The 23,332-nt window shown below is 47.3% G+C and overlaps 1 protein-coding gene across 4 annotated transcripts in view; it reads left to right on the forward strand.

Moving 5' to 3' along the window:
* Positions 1–23,332, forward strand: part of LOC138510246 (zinc-regulated GTPase metalloprotein activator 1A-like) — a 1,057,423-nt gene that overhangs the window by 427,219 nt on the left and 606,872 nt on the right. The gene's annotated exons all lie outside the window — the stretch shown is intronic.

The raw sequence follows: 23,332 nt of genomic DNA on the forward strand, positions 1-23,332 counted from the left end.
ACGAGGTATACAACAATACAGAAACACAACGGAGCGCTTTACATAGGTATACAACAGTACAAATGCATACCGCGGTGCTTTTCTAAGGTGGCAACTGAATATATATACAGTGGGGGTGGGACACAGAGGGGCTCATTTATTCACCTGTTCCTTGGGGCCAATCTGATCTTGCTTTTCTCCTCTCGGTAGTGCCACAGAGTCAGGAAGTTTCCAGATCCCTGCTTAGCACTGCCCCCTTTCCTTTTGTAGCGTTCGATTTAATGCCTTCACTGTGGCTTTTAGTGACAGTGTAGCTGTTGCATAGTGGTGTTGTTACTTTATTTACTGTAGCAATGGTTCTTCAGACTCTTGTTCATGTTTCCATGTTTTTTGCGACATGGGCTAGTCTTTCTCTCGATGCATAGCAACTTCTATCTGCTGCAGTTCTTCCTGGTTATGGAGTCCTGCAATAAATGAAACAGAACACTGGCCAGAACAAGGCGCTTCAAGCATTGGGTGATCAATAGTGGTATCTTCCACTTCTAACAAGCCGTATGGAGCGGGATATAAGGGGACAGAGACTGGGGCCCTCCCAACTTCGTCACCCCACCTCTGGGGCAGGACTGGTTATAGTGAAAGCCCTGATAGGCCTCTAGACCATATTGAGAGGGGCACCAAGCGCCCATGACAGTCAAGTCCCTTCCCACATCACAGTCCCTAACCATGATGATCCAGATTTCTTGGCCACATTGTTTGACAAATGTCATGAATTTGTTAGCTATGAGATATTCATCAAGGGTGTTTTCAATACAACACCCGACGATTGTGTGGCTAGATCCTCTGCTGTAAATAAATCAGTCCCAGTGGAGCTGGTGCATCCTTGAGGCCCTGGATTATTAATGATCGGATTTGAGGTGCAACTTTCATGGCACAGCGAGAGACTACACTTTTAACTCCTTTTATATATAACACACTCACTGCTGGACCTTTCACTGGAATCGATGCGTGTCTCTAGAACCAGTAAGGATTGTAAGATTCTACCTAGACCAATTTGAAAACACTAGCCTCTTATTCTCTCATTGTCTCTACCTGGCATCAGACACTTTAACTGATGTAACATTCAAAAACATGCTTAAAGAAGATAAATACTTATTATTTCACATCAATGAGGTCATCTCGTTTTGCTCCTTGAAACACCATTTGCTGTATAGGCGCATTATAAAGTTCCAATACAAAAAGAGAAAATCGGACAGAATTCTTGCTCATTTCAGTACCTGTCGAACAGGGTTTATGAACCTTGTGGAAAGGGAAGCCAAATGTTGCTCTTGGAAAGAGGTGGCCCATAGATGTGGTGAAGGAGACTATCCTGTTTGACTAATATCCTGGACAATCAGACATTATAGAGGCTCACTCAAGTTTGAGGGTATATCTATCTCCCAGGCTGAAGGCTTCATTGTTCCAAATAAAATTGACTTATAGCTCTACAAATATTACCTTGCACTTTGCACTTCCAAGTCCAGCATCACCAACTCTCATCTCTAGACTTACCTAAAGAGACCTTAACTAGTGTGGCTGGATGATGAACAAAGGGTGACGCTCAATACTCCCATCACTATTTAGGAAATGATTGCGGCTAAACAAGAGCTCAAATCCAAAGGGCCTGGGCTAGATGCACCTTCAATGAATTCTATTCAAAATATGCCAAATGATTAGCCATTAAGCTCATCACTATATATCGAAAATCGTTACAAACTGGTGACTCAGACAGAACCTGAGGTGGCCAAGCCAAATATGCCACAGAGTGAGAAACTGTGGCTGCAAAGCAAGATAGGCAAGATAGTGAGAAGGAGTCAGAACAGGAGGTGACTTAACTCAAGCGAGCCACACTATAGAACACTATAGAACAGGTACTGCTTGAAGTAAAGTGTAAAGTAAAAAACCTGTTCAGAGCCAGGACGTAAGTTGACTCACTTTCACTCAAAGCTTCTAAATTGGACTTATGGAGAGAAAGTTTGAACAAGTTCCAACTATTTCCTAATGATATTTCATTATTTTGGCCTTCATAGTTGCAACCTTATTGATAATATGGGAGAGGATGGAGTTGTATGCATTTATAATATGGCTTGTGGAGGATCCATTGTCATGAGCCCTCAGCTCCAACTACTACTACTCCCACTACTACTCATTCAGCCTCCTTTAACCCTGTACCAGTCTCCTCACAGTCACACCTTACACAAGCATGCACACTTACACTACAGAACCACTATCACTCCTAAGCCAATGCCTCACTTGCTCCACAAATCTCTTCAGCGAACTGCCACTCTCTTCTTCTTCCTGCTGGTCACTTGGTCATCCTCCACTTCTGACCTTACCCTTAAGACCCACACTTCCGGCTTCCTGTTTAAATATCCCTATTTCTGTGAGGATTGGCCAACTCTCCCTAACCAATTGGGCCTTTTCTTCCCTTCCCCGTGCGTGTGTGTGCAGGGACGAGCCTTGAAAAGAGTGCTAAACCCGCCCACTTTATCCATGTGGGGCAATTGCGTAATGGACATCGCAGCGTAAGCAGTTCAATTCTGCAGCTGATATTTCAGCTTTTGTTTTTCTGTATCATTTGGGTACGTCCATGGAATAGACCCTGGTTCCCTCTTTTACTCTGGTGGTTTAGTGGGTTGCTGTGTGAAGTGTGACACTGCCAGCGGCCTCTGCCGGTCCCATCGAGTGGGACTCTCCACTGTAGCTGTGCGTGGCTGGTGTCTCTCTCTCTCTCTCTCTCTCTCTCTCTCTCTCTCTCTCTCTCTCTCTCTCTCTCTCTCTCTCTCTCTTTCTCTCTCTCACACTGGTGAGCGTGGTGCTCAAATCGGGTCTCTGCGGCACTGTGGCTGTTTGCTGGGTTCCATTCTGGTATTTTGGTATCGTGTTGCTTCTTTTTTGTTCCCTCTCGTCTGTGGGCTGGATGTTTCTATAAGTGAGAAATAACACTGGCCAGAATATGCATCAAGAGCAAAGCTGTAGACAAGGGTCTGCAAAGACTTACTGGCACAGGCAAAAAGGGACATTAATTGGGGCCCTCTCTGCGTCCAACATCCTCCTCATTAGGACTGGCTTTGGACTCCCCTCAGGGCTTCCCAGGGGGTTAGGGGTTCTCAACCCATGATGGTGAAGAATAAAATCTTTTAACCCGTAGAGTGACAAGGAACAACCCATGGATGCAGTGTGTAGTATCTTCATATAAAAACCTGGGATGTTGGAATATGGAATTCCAGTGAAGGTACAATGATTCTATGTAAAATGTGTGCACTTAGGGATGCTGCTGGAGGCTGTTGGCCAGGTAGCAGGATTTTCGAATGGCAGAATGCTCTGTTCATGTGTGAATTTGAAGGTTACTGAAAAAACACCATACCTATGTGCCAAATACTTCATTATAATGCTGGTGGGGGGGCCCCTGAATGAGGTGCCATCAAGGTATGGTATGGTAATGTTTATTTGTAAAGCGCCTATACACAAGGCAAGTATCAAATGTAATGGAGACTACCACTAGGAATAAACGGAAGTTGGCCCTACTAGCCTTGGACACGACAAAGGCATTTGATAAGGTTGATTGGGCCTTTATGCATTTAACCCTAGAGGCCTCCGATTTTGGACCCCGATTCAGGAGCATGATAGCCACGAATTACAATTCCCTGAACGCTTTACTCCAGGTCAATCGGGAACACTCATCCCCGAATTCCATCACCTCTGGTACACAACAGGGCTGCCCCCTCAACCCCCTTCTGTTTGCCCTCATTATGGAACTAATGGCACAACACATACGTACCCCAGACTCACCCCATAAGATATCTTTGTACACTGATGATGTACTACTGTCCATACTAACATTCAACCCTCCCTCAAGGTGCCCTTCCAGGAACTCTGAGCTTTTGACCAAATAGCAGGGTTTGAAATAAATTACGGAAAATCAGTGGCATTAGGGGTGGGACTGTCACCGCAGGACATCACTTCCCTTCAGTCGCTATGCCCTGGGACACCCAGCTACTCTTCCTCGATGTCGGAGAGGGCAGGAGCTCTTCCCAACCACACACTAGCTGCTGGAGCAGCTGTGTCCCGCTCCAGTGAATGAATCATCCGACCACGAAGGTCACCCTATCACGAGGGGAGCACCCTGATGTTCACCTGCACCGCATGCTTCTCTGTTTCCCTGCGACCACTGAAACCTGCAGCGGAGCATTATCGTGTTCAAAATTTTGTTTCGCGGGCTCGCCTGATTTGAAAATGGCCACCCGGCCTATATGCAACCATTTATCCATGGTTGTATATTGCGTTGCTTAGTAACAAGCTCTCTACATAATGCAATCCTATTTGCCGGCAGGCGGAAGACGGCTACAGACCTTCCGGCGAAGGCCCAGAGGAAAAGGCCCTGTTCCACCACAGCGCCAGCTATTCTTTGTCGACGTCGGAGAGGGCAGGAGCCCCTCCCAACCACACACTAGCTGCTGTAGCAGCTGTGTCCCGCGCCACGTCGTGCTCCAGTGAATGAATCATCCGACCACGAAGGACACCCTATCACGAGGTGAGCACCCTGATGTTCACCAGCACCGCGTGCTTCTCCGTGTCCCAGTGACCCCTGCAACCTGCAGCCGAGCATGATTGTGCTCACAATTTTGTTTCGCGCGCTCGCCTGATTGGAAAATGGTCGCCCGGCCTATACGCAACCATTTATCCATGGTTGTATATGGCATTGCTTAGCAACAAGCTCTCTACATACTGTGATCCTATTCGCTGGCATGCAGAAGCCGGCTACAGACCTTCCGGCGAAGGCCCAGAGGAAAAGGCCGTGTTCGCCTCAGGGCGCAACAGCTAACGGCAAAACTGTAACTCTTTCAACCGTCTCTTGCTGCCCACTGGACACTCTGTTGTTGTGTAGCCCAGTTCCACTACCTAACGTGACTAACACAACGTGTCGACTCTGCCCACCCTCTATGTTCTGCTCACCTATATCCGCATTATACCATTACCTAAGCCACAGGACCTTGTCTGCTACTTTTGCCATCACATAGCATTGTATTATACTACATGTATTCTGTCTTTGCATTGCATGTTACTTAGCCTGTCTATGCTCCGCGCTATGCTATTGTAGCCTTTACACCAGGCTACCTAAACCCAGCGCCGCCATTGTTATTATGCTCACCTGTATTTATTGTATTTGACAGATTTTCCTGCTCGTTGTGTCATGTTCTCCTTACCTATGCATCTTTACTAAGCTTCTCCTCCGCGCACTGTGCCTTGCTTGGTTGTCCCACCAATTCCACGCTAAACAATCTGCTTACATACTATGTTACGTCTAGATGGTCTATGAGGCCTATTACCCTGACTTGACCTGGCCTACACGCTTTGCTATTCCTCCTTGCCATGCATCTTGACTTGCACCTCACTTTGCTGTTTCCTTCTGAATTGTGATGTGCTGTGCCCAGCCTGCCTGCATTATACCTTATTGACTCCCCTGTGAATTGTTGCGCTGTGCCCAACCTGCCTGCATTATACCTTATTGACTCTCCTGTGAATTGTGTTGCGATGTGCCCAGCCTGCCTGCATGATACCTTTTTGACTCGCCTGTGAACGGTGCCCACCCTGCCTCTCATTGCACTAGCTCGTTCCAACCCACAGGCCTCTCTCAAGATACTCTCTACCTCCCCCCTGGCATCTTACTATGTCGAGCTGCATTACACCCTGCTGATCCACCTTGCACTGTGCTCGGCTGTGTCTAGCCTGCCTTTTCATCTACTAGCCTGCCCCAGCCTGGTCACCCATATCCACCTCTATCAGGACTACCCTCCAGATCATTAGGACTCATCATCTAGCCTGCTCTAAACATTGTAGGACTCTACACTAGCCTTGGCTCTCCGCAATTCCACCTAACGCAGACACCCTACCTGCCTCATGGCAGCCTTCCACAGAGTCACCCTTACCATGGCCTCCATACTCCCACTATTCCAATCCATCTTACCCACCAATTTCCTCCCGCCACTCCAAGCTGAAAGAAGCTTCATACCCGTACTCAACTCTCACCCCGTGGACACCTCCGCGAACCTACTCGGTCCCACTGAATGGATCCAACATTACACCACACCCCCCATACCACTGGTACACTGCCCAGTGAATATCAGGAATATGAGACTAGGATCTTGATTCATCACTCACACGACACAAATTAGGTTGCCTTCGCAAACTTCCAAACCTACCTCTAAATCTAAAATGTGCTTACCTACCTCTCATCCCTCAGTATCTACAGAGAAACTTAATCTGCCAACCTCCGCCGTTGGCCACAGTAGGGCAACATCACCTATTGCTTCACCAAGCTTGCGCGGGCCATGCCCTGTAGCAATGCCACCTACCATTAAAGGTGCGTTGATCAATGCATAGTCTCTAGTTGCCCATGCACCCAATATTGCAGACCTCATCGCCGAAAACGGCCTTGATTTCCTTGCCATCACAGAAACCTGGCTCCATCAGGCGACAGGACCCACACTCTCCCTAGCCCTCCGTGGGTTACACGGTTATCAGAGCCGACAGAAACTCAGGCAGAGGAGGAGGAGGCCTCGCCCTTATAGCAAGAACCCATCTGGGCCTCAGAGATACCACCCTCACCAGCCTACCCTCTGCTGAACGCCGATCAGTTAAATTCCCATTAACAGTCAAACTATCCTCATCCACCTCGTTTTCTGACCACCAGGCCCCATCTCCTCCTTTGAGGAAGACATCACAGGCCTCTTAACTTCCAATGTAAAACCAGGTTCCCAAATCATACTTCTTGGAGACCTTAACCTTGGGTTCCAGGACCCTAATGACACCAACGCTCTAGCTTTCGAAAACTCCTTATCCCAGCTCGGCTTCAAACATCGAATCACGGAGCCCACACACGCCAAGGGGCGCACCCTAGATTGGCTGTCTGACCTGAATTGCTCCACTAAAATTCTTCAGAATTAACCCATCGCCTGGACAGATCACCACTACATATCCTTTGCCATCCAGGGGACCAAACCCCTGATTGCTATCATTGCCCCCCCTTCCCTTTCCGGGAACACCTGCAACATAACACTGCCCAATTTACGCCCCGTAATCAACAACATCTTGGACGATACTAATTACAAAAACCTAGATCCCACTAACTTGGTCGACCTCTACAACAACACCTTAGAGTCAACCTTGAACAGTATCGCTCCACTCAAACAAAAAAAAGCCAAAGCAATCGCCCACCTCAATAACTGGTTCACACCAGAACTAAAAATCCTGAGGAACAAAAAAAGAGTAGCAGAATCTGCTTGGCGTAAAGCGCCCACCATGCACAAGGCACTGTTCACCACAGCAAGGCCCTCCTACTTATCTGCCATCCTCACCACCAAAATATAAAACTATAACAAAATCCTTAACGCTAAATCTAGGACCAAGGAGCTATTCAGCATCCTAAGGGAACTGGAATCCCCAGAACTGCCATCAGTGGACTGCACAAAGGATGCTGCCTGGTGTACCAAAATACCACAAGCCCTAACAGACAAAATAGCTTTGCTCCAAACCAAAATAGAAGCCAAAAAGAAAGAGCCTATTGAGCAGCTCATCTGATCTGACAAACACTCTCTCGAGCTTCAACTCCCTCAATTTACATTCTCCCCGGTCACGCCCAAGGAAGTGGAAGACTTCATCAGAGGTCTTAAAACTTCAAGATGCAAAGGAGACATGTGCCCGACTCCTATAATCAAGGAATACGCTAAAGAACTGTCTCCATTTATCGCCACAATGATAAACTCCTCTTTCAACGCCAGTCTCGTCTCCAACAACCTGAAGGAGGCTTAGGTCATGCCGCTCCTAAAAAAAAAATGTAGACCCGAACATACCAACAAACTATAGGCCAATCACAACCGTCCCCTTCCTCTTAAATATCCTGTACAGAGTTGCAATCCAGGAACACCTGGAGGACACTAATTTACTTGGTCTCCGACAATCTGGTTTTCGGGCCCAGGCATGGCACCGAGACCGCCCTCCTGGACCTGAAAATACAGATGGATGAGGCGAGAGATAAGGCAAACTGGCCATTCTCCTCTTGTTAGAGCTCTCGGCTGCATTTGATCTTGTTGATCACCAGATTCTTACTGAACATTTAACCAGTGCAGCGGCCTTCTCTACCAAAGCATCCAATTAGATTAAATCATTCTTATCCAACCGCACCACCAGGGTCTTCTTGCCCTCTGCCTCAGCAGCCCCGATCCCCATCTACTGTGGGGTGCCCCAAGGCTCTTGCGTATCACCAACGCTATACAACATATTCACGAAGCTCCTCTTCGACCGTCTTGACAACATGGGTGTCATCTACATGAACTATGCAGATGACACCCAGGTTCTCATCAAGTTGTCAGGAAGCTACGATGATGACTCTAAACTAATTAACAATATCTACTTGGAAATACAGGCATGGATGGCTGCTTACAGCCTCTGCCTCAATGATGAAAAAACAGAGCTCCTGATTGTCGGCATCCAGGCTCGCCTTAACAAGCTCGACCAGTGGTATATGTCCTTCAACATCGATGAGAACCCGATCAAAGTTGTGAAGGAGATAAAAACCCTAGGTGATTACCTCGACTCTACCCTATCCCTAAAGAAAGAAGTGGGCTCCATGGTCTCATCAACAGCCTACACAAACAAGCTAATCAATGCCTGTAAATCATACCTATCCCCCACTAGTTGCATGACACTAGCCAGAGCTCCAGCACTCTCTAAATTAGATAACTGCAACACGCTCTTCTTAGGAACCTCTGAGCAGAATCTCAACATACTCCAAGTCTTACAAAATAACTCCTTAAGAGCTGCACTAAACATTCCTAGATCCAGCCATATTTCCAGCCACAGACAGAAATCTAACTGACTCCAAGTGCGCGATAGAATCTCACTTCGCACTCTGGCAATCACCCATAAGTGTACTTCCAACTCAGCACCTAAATATCTTTCAGACGAGTTCTCTATATACCAATTGGCCCGACCCACCAGATCCCCCCAAGCACACCTTCTCTCAGTTCCCAGGTTCAACCTAAAAACTGCAGGTGTGGCCAGCTTCCCCGTACAAGCCGCTTACTACTGGAACTTCCTACCTCCCACCATTAGAATGGAGCCTTCCTTCAACGCCTTCAAAAGCAGAGTTAAATTCTGGCTCACTGATAAGTTTAATAACTGAAGCCTCTGGCTGCCAGGGGATCTTTATTATATCTTCATTGTTCTGTTGGTGCTCCGATGGTCATGTCCTAAACTGTATTTATCTGAAGGTCAGACCTCTCTGTAGCCCCGGTCGACCTACCTGCTGATTTCCCTTGTTTGCCTAGTTATGCAAGTATGTTTCTTGCATCATGTTAAGTTTCCCAGTGCCCAGTTACCTCAGGGTTAGGTGCGCGATACAAATAATAAACAAACACATAAAAAAATACACCCCATCTATTGAATACTTGGGGGGGGTCCAGCTCATGGCCTCCCCAACAGATCTTTTTACGGCCAACTTTCCCCCCCTTATGAAATCACTAGAAAAGGACTTAGAAAGATGGGCAGGCCAGGAAATGTATTTAATGGGTGAATCACAGCAGTGAAAATGAACTTAGTCCCCCACCTGCTTTACTTTTGCTCATCCCTCCCAGTGGAAATTCCCAAAATAGTATTGGACCGTCTGCAATGCAAACTCCTGGAATTTATATGGCGGGGCAAGAAATCTATGATCCCTTAGAGGGTCATGATTGGCGATTCCCGGGTTGGAGGGCTGGGAGTCCCCAAAATAGTTAAATATGCAGAGGCAGCAAAGCTCTCGCATTTGTCCACATGGCTGTCTACCGCTCCCCCGCCGGAATGGTTGTAGATCGAGCAGTCCAAACCACTCTTTCCTTGTGATTCCTACCTTTCACCCCCCCATACAATACGAAAACAATGGCAGAACCTGCTTTCGTCAACAAAGAATACTCTGAAGGCATTGGACGAAGCGCTAAGGTGAAAAAAGATCCCAAGAGGTATGGGCCCACTGTCTTCGGCAACCTTGCCTTTACACAGAGCATGAAGCCAGGAGCCTTTGGGAATTGGAGGAAAGGAGGATTATGTATATTAAGACAGCTATTCGAAGGGGGCCGACCCCGCTGATTTGAAGAATGCAAAAAGGATTTCCATCTTTCGGAGATGGACAGGTTTCCATACACCCAGGTACGCCACTGGATCACACACCCAGAGGTTAGACGGGAGGCTACTTGAACGTTGATCCCCCTAGAACTGATCATTTGGGAGGGTTTGGGCACAGTGGGGTCTCGAAACTGTATAAACCTCTGCGAGAGGACTTGTTGATCTACCGTCACCCGGACTACATGGCCCGATGGGAAACAGACTTAGGCTTCCAATTGGAAGACGAAGAATGGCTAGATATCTGGGCTAGAAGTCATTCCTCATCCCGATGTGTGACCACAATGAGTGTGCGCTGAAACTCTTATTCTGCTGGTACTATCCCCCAGCACAAATACATCACTTCCAGGCTGTGATTTCCACCTCTTGCTGGCGGAACTGTGGGGCGCGAGGCTTCCATATGTGGTCGGATTGTCCCCTGATTCGCTCCTTCTGGGAAACCATTGTGAGACTCTACACGTGTCGAGAACGCTGCAGAATACCGGTGCGTTGGCCCAGAGCCATTGGGCAGCCAGGGGGCGTACCGACAAGTGTGTAACCCAATAACTGAATGAAGAACATTTGAATACCGACCAAACAAAGTGCAACAGCAATACTTGGAAAATTCCCCATATGTGAAATGCCCATGTGGGGAAAGCGGGACCAAGTGTTAACCTAAGCTAATAAATGCAGATAATAAAATGAAAACGAAAAAACTTGAACGAGTAACTATATGTGAAATGTCAATGGTGGGAAAGTTGGAACAAGCATCCTAAGCAAACAAATGAAAATACAGTAAAGAAACACAACTGTGATATGTTTTAAAGGACACTGAAAGTTATGAGAAGTCCTGGTGAAAGGAGTGTACCAGGCAGTTGACATTTAAAAAGGGAAAGGATACCAATGTCAGGATTCCATGGGTTTCCAGATTTCCAGTGAGACATTACAGTAGAAAAACTTCATTAAGAAGATTTAAGTAAACATTTGTTTTTAGTCTTTCTCATCTTATATATAAGTAGGAGAATTGTTGGAGTGATGTTTGTGTTTAAATGCAGGATTTTAATATGCCAATTTCTAAATAAGTTTCCTTAATGATATATATATATACAGGAAGTTCCAATTTCCCCAAACCAAGATGGAGGTTCAGTTCAACACTAATGATTGGAGGAGAAGTATTGTGAGGTAGTTTGGAACATTTTCCAACGTTCTAAACTGCCTTTCATTCGAGTTTCCTTAGAGGAAGGTTGCAGTTTTTGTAGCTCTGGTGATATTCAGTATATATAGTTTAGTATTCTTTTTAAAGAATATCTAGAGTGAAGAGATTACAGAAAAGTCTTCAAAGAAGAAGTCATCATTTTAACAAGGACACTTACATATTTACAGATGAAGCAAGCTAAGTGTTGGAAGTTAAATGTTCATAATTTTTAATTAATTCAAGAAGAAGTTATTTTTTCTAAGAACAATTTAAGAAAAAACTGTTTATCTGCATTTATAAGGAACGTTAATCTGTGCTCAACTGTCCACGTAATTTTAAAATCTGTACGAGCGTTGCGTTTCATTTTTTTTTTTTGACGTGGCTGCATGTACAATTCACTATTGAAATAGAGTTAGTTTAGTTTCTGTTGTTAGTTCTTGATAATTGTGAGTGCTGTATTACCATTTATTTAGTTTTATTATTTGTGAAAGTTTTACTCGTTAATTTGCTTTGTAGTGAAGTTATTTTTTCTTTTGCTCGCGCTACTGCGCAGTTGAACTTGTAGCTAGAGTAAAGGACCCGCTGGCGTGAGTTGCGTGCATTCAGTTTTCTGAATCCTTTATTTCCAGGTTGCGCAGTGCGTATTAGTGTACTTAACGGTTTGGTTATTGGCGAGGTTTTATTGATGTGTGCGCTGTTCCATTAGAGTTGCGGCTTGTCGTGACTTGTAGTTCGTTTCTTTTAGTATTTGCGGTTCCATTTAATTCCAAACTGATTCGCGGGCTTCAGTTCTTATTCGTCCTGTATGCGCGTAGCGTCGCATGCACCATATCTGCAGCAACTCATCTTCCAGAGTACAGAGTCAGTTATTTTTCTGCAGAGCATCAAACAGGAAAGTGAAAAGACACTCGAGACTTGAAAATTATTAATTATACTTCTTCCTCAGTAAACTTTAGAAACTTTGATCTTCAAGCAATTCAATTCAGTGTTCAGCAAGTATAGAGCCAAGAGAAAACTCAAGAATTTCAATACAAAGGAAAATAAAGAATACTATATAAAAATATATCTAGAAGAAATTTAGAAGAGTATATTTATCAATATTGATGCTATTTATGCCTATCAGCAATCAAGCATAGGCAGCAGGTATTGTTCATAAGTTAAAATCTAGCATTAGTAATAGAAGACAACACATTTTGAATAGAGTAAGTTTTAACCCGTGTGTTCTTGTGTTTAGATTTTCACAGACACCACATCACACTGATGAATCATCAATCAATCCAGCTCCAGTGAAGTAATCATCTAGCAGTGTCTAACTTACTTGGGAGCCAGTGTCTGAAAGCCAGTGAAGATCTGCAGTTGTTATTTTCTCCTCCATTCCCCTTTCCCCTTGGGTTTGCCAGCTTAGTAGTTTTATCTACTAAGAGATTATTGAGACGGCATTCTTTGGGGGTCTGGTGGGTCAGCATCACTCCTGCAGGAAGATTCAAGACTGGATCTTGAGAACCAAGCAGAGAAGTACACCAGGGGATTTGCAAGACCCCAAAGAAGGATTCCTGGGAGGGAAGTATACCAGGCAATCCACTAAGAGAATAGAAAGTTACAAGACAGTGTGGGGACAAGATACCTGGCATGGGAGTGTACCAGGGGATCTGACAAACCCATAAAAGGAAACCTTGCAGGCTAGTCCACCCGAACTGTAAAAATGAAGGTTTGTGTGAAGAGATACTTTTGCCATCCTCTCTGAACATCAATGAACTGTTGTTTGAAAAAGACAAGTTCACTGTTCTACCAAAAAAGATCCAGGGGAAGGCAATCGCCCTCTGGAATCAAGGAATTCTCCTTCGAAAAGACTTTTCTGTTTGATTTACTCATTTGCTTTTGATCAAGAAAACTTTTTGCCAATTATAGGTCTGACATTTCCTTACACCCTTAGTTGTTAGTTTTAAAAAATATATATTTTTATTGGTAAAACGGTTGGAGCATAAAAAGAAACCACCTCTGTCCTATTATCGAGGCCATAAAACATAAGTTAGAGTAAGCGACATACATCAATAGAAGCAGTACAATACTGGCAGCAGTAATGTTATAAGGGTCCAGTGAATGTCTCACCATTGGCAAGTTGAGCATAGTTTATTAGACTGAACAATGTCTCCATCACTCGTGTGGCATTTTTTGAGCAAGTGTAAAAAGACCGGTTTGGGAGAACGCAAATCCATTATAGGTTGGTTATTGCTATTTTCAAGGTTTTAAGAGTTATGTGAACTCGCCGTCTGTACAAGAATTATGTGGGGATACTTAACCCAAGAGCGTTTTTGAACTATTAATGATCTGAAAGCATTGAAAAATGATTGCCTCCAAGTCAAGAAATTAGCAGGTTGGTACCCAGAGAGGGTTTATGCAAGTGCCATAAAAAATGTTTATATCTACTAACAGGAGCTTAATGCAATCATTTGAACCTATCTCCAATCCAACCATGTTTGGAGAATCTAAGCTCGAATCACGTCGGGTCCAGCAAGTGCCCTAGGTCATTTATACATTGACCAGTATTAGTTGAATGAAACAATTAAACATTTTTAAGTAAGTGGAAATACCTGTCAATCAATTGCCATTTTAAACAATTACCCAGTAGAAGTAGAATGCAATAACTAGAACCTGCCTTTACTCCATAAATGACTGAAGATTTCAACTGCAATTATGCAGTCCGTTGTTAATAGAGGGTTTATGCTAGTGTTCAAGCCAATTTATAGTTTCTCCAGCGCCAGTAGAATAAAAGGATTAAAATATGCTATTACTCCAACAAAGGTTGGAGAATTCAAACTCAATTTTATAGCCCAATAATAAAGTGGGACTCCTAGATATGTAATTTTTGAGACACCAATGTCTCTTGGCCGAAATTATTGTATTGGTAGAACGTTGGTTGGATTCAGCAAGGTGTGATTGTGGAATTTTTTTACTGCACTTAGCAGTCTCATATATTTGAAACAGGCCGTTTTATTTTTCAACATGCTCGCCTGTGGGACTAGTGTCTCTGACCCCCACGCGAGATTGAGCAAATGCAGTGGAATGGTGTCCCTACTTGGCACATGCGTGGGTAATAGTATTGAGGGAGACTAGTGTCTCACCTTAACGCATGCACAGGGTTTCAGTTATCAGAGTACAGCACACATGCGCAGCCCAGGAGGTTTTTTAATTAAGGTCAATGTCTGCTCCGGCTCCATTGCGCAGAGCAGCAATCGTGATACACGGACAGCACTATTTGGAGTGCCATATAGGTAAGGAACTGCTGTGGTACATTATTTAATTTATTTATCTTGGATTACCACCATTATTTGGTTAGAAAAGAAATGGGTTACTTACTTACAGCAAATTCAGTCTGGGAAATGTGTACTTTAATTTTCAGGTCAGGAAGAGTGCATTAGCATTTCTCCAGCATGGGGTCTGGCATGGATTCACATGCTCATGAATATTCCCCGTCGTCAGGCTGGGAATCCTCGGTAAAGAAAAAATCAGTATCAATTTAATTTCTGATCTGTCTTTCTCAGTAGTAACCAATCACTGGTCTCTGGGTCATACTGCCCCTCAGCCAATGAATGCCCTCTCCCTAAGCCCCGCCTCTGGCAGCCATCTTCAGATTTTTACCACACGCTCAAGTGTTGGGAGTCCTCGTGTTTAGCTCTCGAGCTTTTGCTGCGTTTTCGCGCTTTTTTCAAAGAGAATTTCTCATTTTCCGGTCAAATAGAGCCTCAAGCTCCACCGTCTCTACATCCGATTAACGGGTATCCGTGTCAGATTTTTTTCTACGCCCCTCAAGGGTGAAGATTTCATCGAGTTATGCTTCTTGCAGGATTCCAGAAGTTTCTGCCGAGGAGAAAGGAAGCTCGACGCCCAGAAAGCTGTTCAGGGTTTGCCCTGGATGCCAGCTACAGCATGTGTTCAAGGAGGACGAGCATTCGAAATGTCTCTACTGCCTTCATGAGGACAAAACGCACGTGGAGAAGGACTGTGCGTTTTGCAGGAACATTTCGGAACGGACCATCAGGGACCGACACCTTTGTCTCTCCAACTGGCTGGAAGGAAGGAGTCCGTCAGGTGAGAAGAATGAGAAGAAGTCCGAGCAGTCTTCTAAGTCCTGTCAGGGCGCCCCGGCGACGGGAACCCAACAGAAGGCAAAGCACCGCGAGTTCGCAGGCACCGGGAGCGCCGAACGGTCGGGCTCTTCGGCTGCCATGCAGGGCGCGCCTTCCCCGGCACCATCAACCACGAGCCAACGCTCTGGTTCGGGGAAGAGGAAATCTGACAACCCGGGTAAGCCTCTGGAGAGGCCCCGGTCGATCTCGAAGGATTCGGCCGAGGGGGAGCGAGATGGTGACCCTCCCCCCAAGGTGAAGGCCTCAAGCTCGCCTAAGGCGGTTAAGGCCTTGATTCACTCGGCCAAGGCCTCTAAAGAGGGAGTCGCGGCGGCCCTGGCGCAGCCTGTGAAGGCTACACCAGTGGAGGCGACCTCGGGGGCCCAGCGTCTCCCTGCCTCCGCGGAGGGAAGCCTCTTTCAGACCCATTGAAAAGACCCCTGTGATGATCCCGGCGGAAAAAGAGGGGGGGCGGTGGCCATTGTGGACACGGACACAACGTCTGAGGAGGAGCTGGCAGAAGTCCTAGAGGGTCTCGACGAGGCCATCGAAGAGGCCCATCCCCACGGGAGGGACCCCGACGAGGGGGGTGACGAGAGTGACGGCAGCACCGGCGAGGGTCCTAGTCAGCCATCGCTTCCGGAGCCGCAGGATAGCTCGGCGGCCATTTTGTTGGCAATACAATCCTTATGTTCGGAGATAAGGACGAGATTGCCCTTACCACTGACAGAAGACCCGGTACCAGGTCCGACGGAGGAACCACAGCCGGTCCCGGTGGGAAGCCCCCCGAACAAGAGAAGACGGATCCATCCAGCCCCGCCTTCTCAGCCCTCGCAGCCTGCTCGTCCTTTACCCACGTCCCCCGTCCCTGGGGATGACACGGGAACAGACACGGCCACGACGGGTACCGACGACGGCGGTGACGACGGAACGGAGCTCCTATCACAAGCCCGGGCCTCCCCGTCTGATCAGATCAGATCTTTCCATGCAATGATCGCCAGGGCATCCAAGCTTTTTCAGCTCTGCCCCGAAGAGAAGAAGAAGGAAGGTTTCCTTTACCAACGGCGTGAGGCCAGGAGGAAGTCGGTCCTCGCTGTGCCTCTGCTGGATGACATCTGGGACGAGGGTCTCACCCTTCTCAAGAACACGTCTACGACACCTGCCAAGAAGGATCGGTACGAGAAGAAGTACCGGGTCCCCGTCGTGGCCCCTTTGTGCCTTAGGGCACAACCTACCCCGGACTCTGTCGTCTCAGCGGCGGCCACGAAGAAAGCGGGTGGGGCATCGGTCTCAACGTCAACTTCCCCGCCGGACGGCGAAGGGAAGAAGCTGGACGCAATGGGACGACGGGTTATCTCGTCGGCGGCAACAACGATTAAGGCAGCCAACGCCCTCGCGATCGTGGCCCGCTACGACAGGGAGTTATGGTACAAGATCGCCGCCCTGTTGGACCTCCTACCGGAAGACAAGAGAGCCTAGGCCCTGGAGATCGTGCAAGAATGTGAAGTGGCGTCGGACCATGCCATTAAGGTGGCAACGGACATTGCCGACACCGGTTTCCGCCAGCTAGGCAACAGCATTTGCCTTAGATGACGAGGTTGGCTCAAGGCGACGGATTTCTGCCAGGATGTACAAGCCAAAGTGCTGGACATGCCGTTCGACGGGAACAACCTGTTTGGGAAAACGGTGGATGAGTCCCTCCAAGCCATCAAGGCGGACACAGAGACTGCTAGGGCCCTAGGAATTCTCTGGCAACGGAGGCCATCCTTTCGGAGCACCGGAGGCAAGCAGGGTGCCTCCAAGGGATTCGGTGGGGGCTCCTCTACGTACCGCCAAGCAGGAAGCCTATAGAGGACGAGGCAAGTCAGGGGGGCGCCGCCGTCGTCGCCAGGGAGGCCAAGGCGCAAGGCGTCCTCCAAGCAAGATTGAACCGACAGCGGGGTCGGGCCCCCACCGAAGCACCCCGGTGGGAGGCCGGCTGGCAAAGTTCGTCAGCGTGTGGGAGTCCATCTCCACCGACTTTTGGGTGTTGGACACCATGACCCAGGGGCACGCCCTCGAATTTCTAAAAAAAGTGCCCCCGCATTCCACCCGTGGTCAGGAAGGAAAATCACATCCCTCAACTACTTTTGGAGGTGAGGGCGTTGCTCAGAAAAGGTGCCATCGAGCTCATCCCGAAGAGGCTCCGGGGCTCCGGAGTATACTCAAGGTATTTCCTAGTAAAAAAGAAGACCGGAAGATGGCGACCCATCCTGGACCTGCGACGGCTGAACAAGTACATCAAGGCACAGAAGTTCTGGATGGTCACCCTCCAGCACGTGCTGGGACAACTGGAGGAGGGCGATTTCCTGTCGTCGTTGGATTTGGAGGATGTGTACTTCCACATCCCCATTCTGAAAGGTTACCGAAAGTTCCTCAGGTTCGTGGTCCAAGGACGGCACTACCAGTTCAAGGCCCTCCCGTTCGGATTAAAGTCGGCATCCATGGTGTTCACCAAGTGCCTCGCACCGGTGGCGGCGCGGCTGCGCCTGCAGGGGATCCACGTCTACCCCTACCTGGACGACTGGCTCATCCGAGCAGGGACAAGGGAGCTCGCTGTGGATCACACAGGGAAGACCGTCCAGCTGCTCTCGGACCTGGGATTCTCCATCAACTTTCCTAAATCCCACCTGGTCCCGTCGCAAGTCGCACTGTTTCTGGGAGCAAAGCTCGACACAGTGGCGCGCCTGGCCTCAACATCGGAAGAAAGGACGAAGGCCATCCTGGGCAAGGTGCAGCGTCTGCTGGCCACGGGCGTGGCCAGGGTGCGGTCCATCAAGTCCCTCCTTGGGATGTTGTCCTCCTGCATATATCTTGTGCGCCTGTGCAGGCTTCGGATGCGCCCTCTGCAAGAGTTCTGCGACTCCCGCTGGGTCCAAGCGACGGGCAGCTTCGAGGACAGGATTCCGCTCGACGAGACCTTCCGATGAGCGATCCGGTGGTGGTGCACCCGCGCTCATCTGACGGCGGGCACAGACTTTCAGACCCCATCCCACCAGATAACGGTGACGACCAGAGCCTCCCTGGAAGGGTGGGGAGCACACACCGGAGATCTTCATGCAAGAGGCCTTTGGCTCCACATCAACATCCTGGAGCTCCGTGCAGTGTTCTGGGCCCTCAGGTCCTTTCTCCCGTCCCTCAAGGGCAAGGTGGTGAGAATTTTCACCGACAACACCACCACGATGTTCTACATCCGGATGCAGGGAGGAACCAGATCCCCAGCCCTCTCCAAGGAAGCCCAGAATCTGTGGCATTGGGCCATCGCCCAAGGGATGTTTCTGGTGCCCTTTCATCTGGCAGGGATAACAAACACCATCGCCGACTCACTCAGCAGGGAGCTGCGCTCGTGCCATGAGTGGGAACTACGTCAGGATCAAGTGGATCGACTCTTCTGACGATGGGGAAAACCCCAGATCGACCTGTTCGCAACGGCGGCGAACTCCAAGTGCCAGTGATTCGCCAGCAGGTTTCCCCAGCCGACAAGCATGGGCGATGCTTTCTCGTTCCCCTGGGAAGGCCTGTTCCTTTATGCGTTCCCTCCGTTGCCGTTGCTGCTCCAACTCGTCAACCAGCTCAAGAGGTCCCGGTGCAGGATGATCCTGGTCGCACCGGCGTGGCCGAGGCAGATCTGGTTCCCGGACCTTCTGGATTTGTCAGCGTCCCCACCAGTCAAGCTGCCGACAGACGCGGATCTTCTCTCCAGAGAAGGAGGCGCCATACTTCATCACGACCCAGATTCGCTGAACTTGCAGGCCTGGCTCCTGCAGCGCTAGAGTTTGGAGGATACGATATCCCGGCTGAATGCAGAGAGGTCCTTGCAAAAGCCACGGCATCCTCAACTCTCAAGTGCTACGGACATAAGTGGAAGAGGTTCTCTGTCTGGTGCCGTGCACAGAAGATTAACCCTCTACGGATTACGGCCCCTCAAGTGCTGCCGTACCTACTGTCGCTGGCCAAGGCTGGACTGGCTCACGCCTCCATTAAGATACATCTGGCTGCGATCTCCCGATACACCAGAACCACAGGACGGCGTCCTTGTGGTCCCAACGCCTGGTGAAGGAATTTATGAAGGGACTGTTCCGATCGTTCCCGCGGGTGAAGGCCCCTGCCCCGGCGTGGGAACTCAACGTGGTGCTGACCAGGCTCATGGGGGTGCCATTCGAGCCTCTGCATTCGGCACCGTTGAAATTCCTGTCGTGGAACACTGCGTTTCTGGTGGCCATCACCTCTGCACGGCGAGTGGGAGAGATCCAGGCCCTATCCTGCAAGCCTCCATACTTGACTTTTCACGACACAAGGGTGGTGCTGAGGACGCACCCTCGTTTATGCCCAAGGTGCCGTCTGACTTCCACCTCAACGAGTCCTTGGTGTTACCTGTTTTCTTCCTGTCGCCTTCGTCTCCGGCCGAGAGGACTTTGCACTTGCTGGATGTGGCTAGAGCGCTGAAGTTCTACGTGGACCGCACGAAGAGTTTTGGGAAGACATCACAGCTTTTTGTGAACTTTGGAGCCGTGAACCAAGGGAAGGCTCTCTCGAAGGCTTCCATTTCCAGATAGCTCTCCGGCTGCATCACGCACTGTCATCGGTTGGCAAACCAACCGTTGCCTGGCCGTCCAAGAGCCCATTCGACCAGAGCTATCGCTGCTACCACAGCGTTTTTGTCTGGTGTGCCCTTGCTGGACATCTGCAGGGCTGCTACGTGGAGGTCGACGCACACCTTCACGAGATTATACTGCATCGATCGGGATTCCAGGGAGGAGTCCAGGGTCGGCCAAGCAGTGCTGCGCAACCTGTTCGCCTAAGGTGAGCCTGGTGAGGAGGTAAGAACTGCTTAATGGTGAGTTTTGATGTAATGCTTAATGTTGAGCCCTTTTTTCCACCTCCCGTTGGTTGTGCATGTGTGTACTGCTATGTATTCTTATATTCATGAGCATGTGAATCCATGCCAGACCCATGCTGGAGAACAACAGTTACAGGTAAGTAACTTGTTCCTAAGCAGATATTTGGAAACGGCCCATACAAAGTGTGAAAACAATTCAGTTAGGAAGGTAAGGGGTTTGAACCTCCAGTGGTGTCATTTAAGATTCTGGAAAAGTTTGGCAATCTATTGATATATATTTTTCATTATAGATTTTGTGATTGATTTTGGACACCTGTCCAATAGTAGTCTTTACAAGCAATTTATGGGAGAAAGGTAAGAGTATACCTCTCCAAGGCTTAAATAGTAAGCTGCATGGCTATTTGTTCACAGTTTGCCCGCGTCCCCACAGATGGGCAGCTCTCGCCAGTGCTTCAATTGCATGGTGGTACTAGACAGGGCTGCCAACTTTCCCCGGTATTGTTTAACTTGTGATTGAGCCCCTAGCGGATAAGATATGTGCCCAACATATAGCAGCAGGCATTTGGTTGGGAGGGAAGGTGGAACTAATATTGTATGCAGATGGCATCCTGGTGTATGTCCGAGAACCTGGAGCAAATATGGTAGGGATAATAGAGACTGTGTCCCAGTGTTGTATGTTCACCAGCAAGTTTTTTTTAAAAAAAAAGATAAGTATTAGGAAGAACATATAACTTGAGAGTAGAGGATTAGGACACACAACATGCTGAGCGCAACAAGTTTTATCAAAGCGGCAGCCAAGCTTGTGCAGCGAACAGCACCCACATTGGGACTCCGCCCTCCATATCGAATCCAACTAAATGCCACAGCGCAATTACGGAAAGGCCAGGTGGTCTTAGCGTGTGGTGTGTTATAGTCGCATTAAGGTCCAGCAAACCTAGACACATGATGTTCCACAATAATGGGAAGAACTAGTGGTCATAGCCGTGTGCAAGAGAAACATCCTAAGGAGACTACGGGGAGTAACAGGTAGAGATGCGCTAGTCACTAATATTCTCAAAGGTGGTCTAATGCAGCAGTAACAACACACAAGGCTCTCCTCAGCCTCAAAAGTAAACATAAGCAGGATTGTATGTTGTTGGTCCACTCAATGAGACTGATTCATTTCATCAATTCGTAATCAGTAATGCACCAAGTCCTTATTCATTAGATCCAAAATTGTGAGTTGCATATTTTTTGATTTATTGGTACAATCCAACAAATCAACAGCCGACATGTGTTTCGACCAGATGGTCGTCCTCAAGGCTGTTGTTACCTCAAAAGTGCAAGATACAAAGTTCCTACATTACACATTCACATTGCATATCATATATATTATACAGATAGCAATAATATAGTGTTAGGCAATGGTTGTTACATACCATGATATCAATCGGTGTCAGGCAGGATGAAGAGGTACAGAGGGAATAAATTAAAAATAATAAAAATAAAAGGCAGTGGTCAGTTCCTAAAGTCAATTGCAGTTTCCATTCCAAATCCCCATGCAATATAGGTGCTTGCCACGTGATAGGTAATCCTGCAATCATAGATTATATTCCAAACCAAATAATGACGTGGCTAATCAGTTACAGGTATAGCAAGCATGAGATGCCAGTTTCTTTTGGGATGGGTTCGTGCTGACCCTTGTGTAGAATTTCACCACTTATTGTGATTGCTAAATATCTCATGCAGTCCCATTAAAATAAAGTGCCCTGTATGGATGGGCACATGCCCATCCTGTGTTGGGCCTCATGCATTAACCCCTAACTGCCACAAAAAATATATATATCTACTCACCAACTTGGTAAGTTACTGAATTCTGAATCAAAAAGATAAAACAATAATAGAGGGTTACATCTCCTTGGGATGCTGTACTCAAATGATAGATGGATAAAAGCATGTATTGCAAATGGGATCTTACCCTTGATGAGGTACATGTTATACTCGTCCTCAAATGTCAAAATATGAACCAAGTTCGGTGTGGTTCCACATTTAGTCATGTCAAATAAGGCAAATCCTTATATGATTCCTCCACTAATTAAACTTCAAATCTCTAAAAATTGAGAATCTGCCATAAGAAACAACACTACTTCAAGCAGCTGTTCCGCATGTATTCACCTAATATTCTCTAGTCGTTCTTACCTAAAAAATTGAGAGTCCTCTAATTCATTCAATATCCTGATGGCTACTTCTCTTCTATTCTTCACACATGATCGGTATAGGGTTCTCATTAGCATTTGAATACGGCGCTATATGTAATGACGTCTCAAACTACTTCAATTGTAAGGTATCTACACCTAAAATCAATTTAAAGAATCTTGTCACAAATTCAACATAGCACATGGCCAAAGATCAGCGTACTATAGTTGTCTTTGGGCATACCTGTAAGTTCCAATATGAGCAGGCTCGATCCTATGCTCTACCTCATGGCGTGCAACCGCCGCCATTATGATTGTTGTTATATCCTGTAAACAGTGCGAGTGACGTCACACGTAGCACGTGACGTCACACGCATGCGCTACTTCGAAAAAATACATCATCTGATATAAAAATGTATTGACCAAATAATGTAAATCATGTATGAGTTAACTGCTGACCATTTGTCATCTGTTAACTATTCCCCTAAATATAAATCAATTACTGCTGACGAAGTTAGTTCAAGATGAATTTACCAGCCGGCATAGATCGAGCAGAATCTTTATCATGTCTAATCATTTCTAATCTCATAGATACAATATGTGTGTATTAGGATCTAAGTTTAATTGTTTGAATAAAAAAGGCTCATACTCAAATCTATAAATAATGTGTGATTTAACTTTCCCTGGTGTTACCCAGCAGATAGCTTGCTTGGTCACCAGGGGTTGTGACATTGACAAACCATAATACATGGATCCCTAGTCAGCTCATGGTTACAGAATTCATAACTCATGGCCGGTTAGTCCT

This window comes from Ambystoma mexicanum, chromosome 6p, assembly GCF_040938575.1.
Source record: "Ambystoma mexicanum isolate Mex_15411 chromosome 6p, UKY_AmexF1_1, whole genome shotgun sequence".
Taxonomy (NCBI): Eukaryota; Metazoa; Chordata; class Amphibia; order Caudata; family Ambystomatidae; genus Ambystoma; species Ambystoma mexicanum.